This window comes from Gallus gallus, chromosome 5 (assembly GCF_016699485.2).
Source record: "Gallus gallus isolate bGalGal1 chromosome 5, bGalGal1.mat.broiler.GRCg7b, whole genome shotgun sequence".
NCBI classification, from domain to species: domain Eukaryota; kingdom Metazoa; phylum Chordata; class Aves; order Galliformes; family Phasianidae; genus Gallus; species Gallus gallus.
This window is the reverse complement of record NC_052536.1, coordinates 46,109,055-46,121,073: the sequence shown is the minus strand read 5'-3', so window position 1 is coordinate 46,121,073 and position 12,019 is coordinate 46,109,055.

The window sequence follows — 12,019 nt, the reverse complement described above, 5'->3', positions numbered from 1 at the left end:
CTTAAAAATAAACAACCAGACTGTCTTGGATGTGAAGCGTCTTCATCCATCTTAGAAGCTATATTTATAGGTACGCACACATTTTATCTTGGGAACAGTGGATATCCTACAATGTAGATACATTCACATGCAGACAAACAACAGTACATGGAGCCTAACTATAATAATACAAAGAACTTCTGTTTATCATCAAACATTACATGTGAAAGAATTATTATCTATCCTGTTGCAGTGCAATGCTTTTTCCTATAATGGAATTTTACTCTGCAAATTTATTTTGGTATTAAAAGGTTCCACTTTATAATGTCTATGGTTCAATCAGTGATCTAAAAGGCACTTAAATGCTTTGAACAAGATACATAAAACGCTTTTATTGCAAAAGCTTTGCTGTATCTACCAATTTTACCATTGATCTCTTTCCATGTAAGGCAGTTCTGGAAGCTGCCCATGCTGTATAAAATCACATGGTGGCTTTTGATCTCCAGCTGGTGATTAAAGCACATTATGGAGGTTTGAAATTTTCTTCTGGTCATTAGCATACCTCCAAACACTTCTCTGCTAAATTGCAGTTGTGTTCTCACTGCGTGCTATTTAAATAAGAAACCAGGAATATATAAACTTATTATTTATTATCCTTTGTAGCTCAGAGGATACAGAACTCTTGAATGAGGTGAGTTTACCCTTAGCAATAGACTTACTGATCAAATAATGCTTTCTTAAGGTGACTATGCTCCAGCAAAATGCAGGGGAGAATGAGGCTATGTATTTTTAAACTCTCTTTTGATGCAAATAGGCAGAGCTCCATGCTTTGCAAGACCTTGTATAATTACTCCCGATCTGCAGTTCCATATTTCCCACTGCTTAAAGACATTGCTGTTGCTTCCAAGATCACTGGGTTAGCATAGGTTTTTTCCACAGTGAATTTTTAAACAACTGCAACAATAACTCTGTGTCTTGAAAATAGCAATAAAATAAAATAAAATAAAACAAAACAAAACAAAATAAAATAAAAAATAAGAATATTTTTCTTCACGTTTTCAAAATATTTTTGTGTGATGAGAAAAATAAAAAATCATTTGCCATATCTGTAATTCTGTTACTTTCTCTAGCAATCTCCATGGCATTTTCTTTCGCATAAAATAAATGAGGATGTCCATTTATATATTTATATTTCACTTTGTTATTTTACACTGGATTGCATCTATGCATTTTTACTATAGAAAGCAAAGTTTACTGAATGGTATCCGGATACAGAGAGTAATGTCACGGCTGTTCAAAGAGTTTACAGTCAGTAGATACCAAATATATTCTAAAACTTTTGGTTAGTTCTAACCCGTTTCTTTGCTCCCCAAAGAATAGATGGAATACAGGTAACATGGTTTCTGACATGTCAGAAGCTTCTAAAAGGGAATAAAATCTGGAGAAGGGGGAAAGATAGTGGCCTGGAATGAATGTTGCAGTAGTAAAGAAGGCATTTCAAAGTAAAAGTTGTGGAAGAGATGGGCAGCAGAAAAGCAATGTCAGCAATTACCAGCAGAGCAGTGAGGCTGCACGGCTGTGGCTCTGCTCCATTCCTCCCCTTGTGTTGTTGCACAGCACCTGGAATCATTTGGATCAAGGAAATAACAGATTCCTATGTCTGCTTTTATCTAACACTTGGAGGAAGAGCAGAGCTACAGGGAGATTTAACCTACAGGTAACCTTTTTCTTTTACATCCAAACAACACCCTAAATACTGAGATCTTTCATAAGATTGGACACAACAGCTTTTATCCGAGGAGTTCATTGTTCAGAGAAAAAAAAGAAAAAAAGAAAAAAAAAAGCAGTGCATACTGTATGCTTTTTCATATGAAATTTTAATCTCCATTCATATAAATAAGTATTTGGTGGATTAATTGCCTCGTACTATCTTTCTTTAAGGAGCAGTGAGGAGAAGTGGCAAAAGTCATTTAATATTTCAGCAAGAGAAGGTACGATATCATGAAAATTAAAAACAAACTATAGCATATTATTATAATCCACACTTTTCTGTCTTCTGGCAAGCTGTTTTATCCAGAACTAGCTGTCTGGAGAAGGAAAAACACTGACTGCAGCTCTTCTGTATGCAGACATAGCATGGAATTCTTCCTGTCATGCTGCTGCACGGTATACTCTTGGTGTTCATGACCACACTTATCTACATAAAATTTACATGACATGTAACAAAATATATGATTTGCATAAAAACTTGTTTTCTCCTAGTCCCTGATGGTACTGAGAAGCTCTAAAAAGTTGCTACCACTAGGTGTCTCATTGGTTTCAATATACTCCAACCCAAGAGCAAGAAACGCTCAACAAAATTTAACAAAAATACAGTTAATTACCACTGACATTCCCTCCTTCGTTACACCAGCACACCCTGAATTTAATCACATGCATTATTGTAATCAAGCTGTCAATCAGATTTTGAAATATTTCATTTTTTTACATAATTACAGCAGAATCCCGAAAGCCCGTCTAGAACATGGATATGGCAAGATTGATATTGTGTTACAGAATGTGATCTGACAAAAAAAAAAAAAAAAGAAGATGCTTCTGTGCAAAAATTAAAGAAACACTGAGCTGCTAATTCATATACTCTGCAAATACACTGTATCAGTTAGAATGTCAAGAGTTAATGGAACTGCCTCCCCATTCACTGAATAATGTACTAATTCTTGTCATGCTTTAAATGCTTAAATGTTGTCCATGTCATTTTTATTTTTGTTTGAAAATCTATATCTTTAATTGTCTTTGTTGGCACCAACTGTAGGGGGGGCTTTTTTTGCTTTTGGACTTGCAGCCTGAAACGTAAACAAATGATTTAGAGAACCAACGAGCAAAGAAATAAGATGCCAAGAATACTGTTGGGCTCATGCTGAAGCTACTCTTGAACAGTTCCATCTGTGGGAGTCTACAAAACTTCTGGGGCATTCACAGCACCACAAAATCACAGGGGGCTGGAAGGGACCTCTAGAAATCATCAAGTCCAGCCCCCCTGCTAACACAGGTTCCCTACAGTAGGCTGCATAGGTAGAGATCAAGACAGGTCTTGAATATCTTCAAGAAAGGAGACTCCACAGCCTCACTGAGTAGCTTATTCCAGTTCCATCAACCTCACTGTAAAGAAGTTGTTCTGCATATTTGTGAGGAACTTCCTACCTTCAAGTTTTTGGCTATTGCCCCTTGACCTATCACTACACACCACTGAAAAGAGTCCTGCCTGATGGAATTACCTCCCACCCTTTAGGTATTTATAAGCATTGATGAGATCCCCTCTCAGCCTTCTCTTTCTCAGGCTGAACAGCCCCAGGGCTTCCATACAAGGTTGCAAACATCTCACATTTATGATGAGACAGCCACTGGCCATAGTGATATAATTTTCCAAAATTCCATGTTTCTGCTTTTTAGTGTATGGTGCAGAGTATATTTTTGATGTTAGCACTTCAGAACATTCAATATTCATATAGCAGTAGAAAGCTCTTTAGATGGGCACTGATCTGCCAGCAATTGCAAGAATTTGCCTGACCATGCAACACAGGCTGCAGTCTGTCTTAGGTGAGTACAGAGATGATACGTTTTCTCTTACTTTAGGGTCAGTGGTTTGTCTTTTAACCAAGGAGGTAATTTTTTACCATCTGATGACTATTTCATGGCCTCTGTGAATGACTTTGCAGACCCCAGCCTGATTTGATGTACACAGATGTCCCCCTTCACAAAAACAACTGTCACAGTTGGCAGTGGTTGTCACACATGCTGGCAGCAGCAAGGGCTCTGAATGAATGGGCTGGAGGCAGGAGAGCGTTCTCCTGGCAGCATGGGGAGAGCTGTGGATGGGAGGTTTGCAATATCATGGACAGAGCTGTTAACTTGAGCACCTTTCACACGACCAGTGATTTTTGGTTTGAAAGCCACTTTTTTGGATATTTCAAAATTAGGGTAATTTGATATAACTGTATTTAGATAGCTTAAGACAATCTCTTATCCAATAGCAAATTGGTAATGCATTTCTTCTTTTCCAAGGATGGGTGAGGTTAACTCCAAATTTTGAAGTGGAGACATATGTAAGGCTTTCAAGAAGTTATAGAAGCACACATGTAACTTCACACACAATCCCAGCATTTTTTCAACCTCGACCTCAAGAGGTGCACTACAAATGTGCTCCTTCTCTCCATGTTCAATCTGTCCTCAGGGTCTCATTTGCTTATTTTACATAAATTGGATCTGGCCCTGTTATTCAGAGAAGTACTGTTTTACTTGGGTATTATCACAGCTCCTGAGATCTCTGTTTATGAGATCTATTTTTTTTTCTAGCCGCGTTCCCGTATTTTCATGCAGACATCTGTTGAAAGCATTGAATTAATTAATGTACTAGTAGCAACTAAGAAAATATGTTTAATGAGCTTTGTCCTCTGCCACAATGAACTGATCAGGGCACTAAGAGAAGATGAATTGATATGGTCTCTCTCTCTGTTCTATGCCTCACTCTTAAAAATATGTTAAATTTCTTCCTTTTTTAGCCTATTACCTCTTTCCCTTCAAACACCTAAACCCGACTCCATCTACATGTATGAAAGACACAGTGCATGTTCCATGTTCCGCATTCCCTGCAGACTGGCAGCTTCTTGGCAGGAGATGCCAAGTTTTGTCACTCTCCAGTTGCTTATAGCTTGTATTAAATTATAAAATGTTGGGAGAAAAGTGTTTGCTATCTATTGTTGAAACAGCTAATTTTGTCAGTAAAGACCTGTCTTTGAAGATATTCAAATGGTATCAAACCTACCTCAATGATATAAATAAAGAAGCAAGTTCAGCAGTTTTATGGCACCATATACTGACAATATTCTAAACTGTCCACTAAACATTTTTCATTCTCCATGGAATATCAACATACTGACTGCAATCTTTCTATCTGTGTTCTTTTACTTGCTAATAATCAAATTGCAGCCATCGACCTTTTCATTTAGAACTACTTGCTCCAAAAAGTAAGCACCGCCATTTGAAACAATTTTGCAGCTATCTTCGATGGAATGTAACTTTTAAATTGTTGAATTGTAAGACTGCCACCTTGTAAACATATTATAATGCATATTGGTCTATTTTGGTGAACAGCTGAATAATAATGTACTTTAAAAACAGTTTGAAATGCATCTTCTAAGATATAAAGCAGGGAAGATGACTAAAATGAGAATTTGGCATTTCACAGCAAACCCAGTGAAAGCTTGTGAAAACTACAGTATCTCATCACCACACTGGCTACTTTGGCTGCGATACAGTCAATACTATATTGACTGCTAGAAAGGCTGTAAGTATAAAGCATTCCAGCTCTCTTGATGAAAGTAACTGAGCTGGGCCAAAATTGATGGGTAAAAGAGTAAATCTTCCAGATTCATGAATTTTGCATAACTCATTCTTGAATATTTCTTAGAATTGTGTCCTACGTCCTTCACCAATGTAAACTTTGCTTTTGCTTCATTTTATAAGAGCCTTTTGAGAATGATCATTAAAGTAATAGCATATTTTTAATACATAATTTATCTGCAAAGCCCCAAAATAGAGCTTGCTTTGCCTGCATTTCTAGTTCAGAAAACTCAAGAGGGAACAACTTTTTCATGGATTAGATTACCTCATCAGGTGTCTTACATCTACCACGTTATTTCTTTAAAGCTGAAAATGTTTCCTGAGTGTTTGCTGTTGACTTGGATTTCTATGGTTTTCTGAGCAAGGAGCCATGTCTGCCTGCTTCAGGCACGGGTCTGTTGGCCCCATTTACTCAACACTGCATGCAGGGATAGCTAAACTAGCCTAAGTGCAGACACCACATCTTGCTGCCTCTCATGCAGGCTGTTACCCAGACCTTCATTCAGGCATGAAAAGCTCCCTCCTTGTAGTCATTAGCCACAGAGAGGCTATCAAACATAGATGCTACCTTGCTTCTAAGTCTTCACTGAGATCTTGCCATTCCTTTCTGCATACACTTTACCAAATAACATATAAAACCTTTTCCTTCAAATGTTGTTTCTCACTTCTTTAGATTACCAGAACTGCCAGATAGCTTAAATCAACTTCATCATCCATCCCACTACTGAAAACTAAACGTATGATAAAGGTTGCAAGTGATTATAAGGCACTGGAACAGCTTTTTACAAAACAACATTTTTAGGCGTTTTGGATTTTTGTTGCTTTTCTTTTTTTTTTTAATTAACAACTTAACATCATAAAAATCAATTTGTCTGTCTTTAATGTGGTCATTTTTACCAAGGCGATGTGAATGCAGAGTGAATACAAACCATTAAAGGTGTAATCTAATAATATTTTATGCCCTTTCAATTCACTGTGAATTGTGAGTAAACAAAATAGAACATTAAAATAATTCAACTTCCTACTGTATTCCAACAGACGAAATAGCACACACAAAAAAACTGAAACTGTCATGAAAAATAACACAGAGAAAGATTCACAAAACCCACTGAAGATGTTCCAAGAAAGAACCAGAAGGGACATTTGCCTAGAAATGCAGGAATCCTGGGGATTTAACAGACAAGTGACAGCAGTGACAGCAGGTAGGAGTGGGCAGCTGAGGGCTTTGGTCTGGTGGCAGGGAGAGAAGCATTGCACCTGGTGTTTCTGGGCACTCATGTTGGTGGGAAGCAGGCAAAGCAGAGAGCGAGGGCAGAGAATTCAGACAGAAGAGGGCAAGGAGAACTGAGCGAAAATGCTGGAGAGAAGGGCTGGCCAACTGGAAAGCCTTTTCAAATCAGCACAGATCAGAGAAGGACAGACAGTAGGAGGAGGAGGAGAAGAGAAGAGAGAATGATATAGCTGTCTCAGAGGTCTTCCACCACTCTAGCAAGTATGGATTTCTCCAGCTGAGGAAGGAGGGAAACTAAAGCAGACAAGGCAGGAGGTAGAAGATCCTTGCCAGCTTCAGCTCCCAGCCAGGTTTGTTTAGCATGGCCATGCATGCTATGGCTGGCACCTGCTGAGCTGACCATTTGCAATGGTTCAGAACTGCACTCTTTCCCTTCTCACTGCATGAGATGATCTTGGGACATTTATAATCAGCATGTAATTAGAAGTTTATATGGTAAAGCTGTAATTTCTTGGGAAAAAAAAAGTGAATTATACACATAAAATTAAGTCCGTACAGAAGAGCAGTTTTTTTGCCTGTTGCCATGCACTTTAAGTCTGACTTGCAATACTGCGTATAAAATTTCAGTGCCACCTCTCTTTAGAGCAGCCACTCAGTCAGTGCTGAACTGTGACACCCCTGTGGCATGATACAGCCCATTGTGTCAGTTCTCAAACATTTGTTATTCAGAACCCAACACAAAGCAACTCCAGTAATGAAGACTTGCTATCTCACCATACAAAAGAGTTACAGCAGGTAGAAAATTCAGGTATCTACTTATTTTTGTTTTAATTTCACATGAAGACACTGCTCCAGCATATACCTGCACACATCCCAATCTGGTTAATCCAGTGACAAGGAGTAGCCACAGCCCATAGCTCCTCTTTAACACATCAGTGGCCAAGCAGATTCTGAGATTTCCCTGTTTTTAGTTTCTCAGTCATCAAGAAGCATACTGTGCTGCTCAAAGCCTTTTTTCTCTCTACAGAAAAAAAAATTACTTCCATCTTTTACAGGAGTCTTTAAAAACAATGTTACAGAACAGTAGCCAGAGGAAACGTCACACATCTCAATAACATGACCAACATGACCAGTTCATATCCATAGCAGAATACATTCAAATCCTCCTTGAGGAACAGCTTCCGCATAACCCCTATTTAACTTATACTGCTAGCACAGATTTCTTTTATGACACATTGAGCCATCCAGTGGCACAGATTGAAACAAACTACTACATGTGCTTGTTAATACATTTCTGCAGTCATTTCCTTATATGAGATTTATATTAGTGACTATGAAAAAAAAAAATAACCACAACAATAAAATATCTGTCTAGTGATTATTCTAAACTGAACTGAAGGGGATAAACGTTTCTAATCATTTACAGTTGAACAGAAGTAGTCTCCTGACATTGATTTAATAGGGAAGAACATTGGAAAAAAAGAAAGAAAACAGGCTTTTAACTCATGATAGTGACAGCAGACAGCATCCTGGTCCATTCTGTTACCTCTGAAGAGAATGAAATTTATTTGGGCTTAACTAATATTCTGAAATCCTCTGATTTAGTTTGCCTGTCTTCTGTGTGTCTCCGAGGTTCACCTCATCTGGAATTAGATGGTGCTTTCTTCTCTAACTTTAGAGAAGCATATATCAACTTCATTTTGCAATCTTTTTTTCATCTGACTTCCTGTAGTCACCCATTCATTCTTATCCACAGTCTCTTACTTTTTTTCATCATGGTAACATTAAGTGTAATTTAAAGCAAAATAACAAACAAGTTGAAATAGCATAATATAATATGACCAAGGAACAGTTTCAAGAAGTCCTTGCTGTTGTCTGCACATAATCTAATTCCAATCAAGTGAATCTCTATGGCAGTTTTGCTTCATGCAAGGTGCCCTTACTCCAGCCAGATCTGCACTAACTTCAGCAGGGCCCTGCCCTCAGGTCAATCCTACAGAAAAGAGGCTTGGAGGCTTTACAAACTTTATCAGTGCCCACCTACTTATTAATCTGTAAGTACTCCTGATGTGGTATCTTTGTTGCAATAATAGATCTAAAACAAATTTTAAATGGAAAATTCCAAGAAGTCCAAGTTTCAAATTCAGTGTTTAGATCATGCATCTGCCCTTAAGCCATCACTTTACGCATCCATACTTCTCTACCTACGGTGGTTAATATCAGATGTCAGTCCTTGATGTCCTGAAAATTCTTGTTATAATGGTTTGAATTTGCTTAATTTGTTTCAGATCACCTTTTGTCAATGCTACAGTCTTGAGACTGCAGAACAACACTTAAGTATTTTAAATAGCAGAAGTATCTACACACAGAACCAGAGATCCAACCAATGATGCCTTCAATGCCACTGGGGGCAAAAATCATCCCCACTGAGGGCAATAATTAAGTACAGTGTGAGTGGGTTTTATATTTTAAAAGATTGTTAGCAAACCAATTGCTGAATAATGGTGCTGTAGTAGTAGTGACTAGAGCTTGGCTTAGCATGGGCAAAGAAGAAAGATCATTAGCAAATAAAATAGGGAGCACCTCAGGGGACACGCCTACAGACAGTCTGTCACCCACTGGTTTTAACATTTCATTTCAAAATTTAATTAAATATCAATTTCTGAATGCCTAAATAAAACCAGCCCCTCTGCATAGCATCAACACGTATCAGCTCTCACTGATAAACGTGAGGTTGCAACGATGTTCCTTCTCTCAACTTTTTTTGAGGGTTTATAAGAGAATAGCCAGAAAGGCTATTCATTAGTTCAGCAACCCAACAAACAATCTAACAGAGGTAAACAATATTAATACTAATGTGTAACTTATCACTGTCGTACTGGAAGCAATAACAGTGCTATGCAAAAGCTATGTATGAAGGAACACTATTTTGCACTAACTTAGCAAAGAACAGGACTGAAAGTATCTGGTGTCAGTGATTAATACGGAAAAGCTTCATTGATCACAAAAACAATGAAAGTCATCTATCATTCTAGTAAAATTTCTCTATAAGATAAAGCTGCAGTTACAGTTTGCCCACCCTTACTGACAAGTGTTGCTCACCTACGCATTATATAAGGGAATAAGAAAGTACAATTGGCCACACCTAAACCACATATAGGCCTAATTTTTTCTGAGGAGGTGCTTTTCAAAGGGAGTAAAGCCCTGTCTTATCCAGACTTATTTTTTCCAAGAAATTAAGAATAGATTTAATTTCGGAATTATGAAAAGGAGCTATTCTCCGATAAAACACAGTGATTACTAGTTTTAGGGAAAACATTTACTTTAAAAAGCAAATTTTGAATAACATTAGGATCTACTTTGTCTGGTCAAGCTTTGTAATTTATCTTGGCAATCACTACAAACACTATAAATAACACTAGAAGTCTTCAACATATAAATAATTAAGAACCATTGTAGACTTCATGGGATGCCAATACTGATTCAGTGCTCAGTGTTGAGACAGAGCATTGAAGAATCTGACTATAACCAGGGCATCATAAAGAGTGAAAGATGCAAAAGAAAAATGAATCGTTCTGTTCTGGGGACTGGTTAATCTCTAACCAACAATCCCTTTCTAAAGTAAAGGCAGCAAATCAAGACAATACGCAGATGGTGATGTAGGTGTACTCCACCTCACAACATACAATCCTGATGTCTGCTTTTTCTTATGAAGGCAATCAAGGTTTGGAGGAGACCAGTGGTAAAGAGGACATCGGAGTTTCAGAAGCTCTTACAATTGAGCTTTCATTTTCCATCAGTTAAATATACTCACAGCTTTTTGAAATAGTTGTCAGCTCCTCAGAAATATGACTGTTGTGCAAATGTGCGAGGTACCTTAATTATTGGTGTCATTGCATTTTCACCAGGGGTTTGTAGGCTCAGCAGTTTTTATACTTTGCAAGTAATTCAACACAACTGTTGTAGCTCAGTTATGTTCTGCAACAGGTGGGCAGGATGTCACTGTGAGCCATCTGTCCATTTGTCTATCTTAGAAATACATCTCTTAATTTCAATAATACTCACACATCATGTCATTAGATATCTGGTAAAATCATCTCTGTTTTATAGATGGGCAACAAAATGAGGCTTGGGGTCTTCCTTCAGGTTAGGGCTGATGTTTGCAGTGCCTGTTCCCTTTTTGATAACGGCCCAGCTTTCCTTCACCTGTGACTGTATCTCTGCCTACAGAGGCTGGTGTCTGATACATTGCTGGAAGGCATCAGCCCTCCTTATTGTCCTTGTGCAATTGCACAACACGATGTCCTGGAGGAGGAATCCATTTGGGTCTTTAGAATGTCAACTTGATCCCAAAGAATTGCTACAAGGAGACAGGGAAACCACTAATGCTACTTGCTAATTCAAAAATGATGGGAATTATGATATTAATATACATGGTAGTATATACCTATTGCCTAGATAACTCCTATTTGCAAGAGATATCCTCCCATGTCTCTACACAGGAGGGCTTCTGAGGGCTAAGCTAAGGACCCCGTGCTTTTTCTCTTTTTTATATTATCACCAATATTCCCTCCTTTCTTCAGAAGCAAAAAGGTCTGGACAAACAGAGAATCTTTTCAGTATATCAAGTCACATGCAGATGAAGAATTACAAAATTTGTGCATGATGTTGAAAACGTTTGGACAAAGTCTTATTGAGAAGGCTGAAACCATCTGAATGTGCAGCCAGAACTGTAGAGAATACTAAGACTCTGCATACATCTCCTGCCAAGAATTTCCAGTGGACAGAAGGGTCTGCACATTTCCAAACGGACAGTGGGAAGCCGTAGCTTGCTTACGGTCTGTGGCAGGGATTGCTGTTGAAGCACTGAATTAACTTCTGATCTGTGAGGCAGGCAGTGGGGGTATGAGCAGTGCCAGGACACCGTGACAAGACTTGACCTAGAACTGTGCCCCCTTTTAACATAACACACAGGAAAACATATCTCTTGGCCCCATGCTACGGGAGTTGAACTAAGTGATCTTAAAGGTCTTTTCCAACCTTTATGATTCTATGATTCCATTACTATATTTGCTTGGTGTAAAAAATGCCTGTATTTTGGCACAAGAACAATGGAGCCTTGCTGCTCTCAAAGCACCATAAAAGCCTCATGATAGCAGAGATGTCAACAATGGCTCCTGAGCTCCAGATCCCTGTGGTCAGCACCATGCCTGGGGCTGAGTGAGACTATCATAGAATACTTTGAGTTTAAAGGGACCCTTAAAGGCCATCTAGTCCAATTCCCCTGTAATTAACAGGGACACCTACACAGCTCGATGAGGTTGCTCAGAGCCTGGTGCAGCCTGACCTTGGATGTCTCCAGGGACAGGACATCCACCACCTCTCTGAGCAACCTGTTCCAGTAGATGG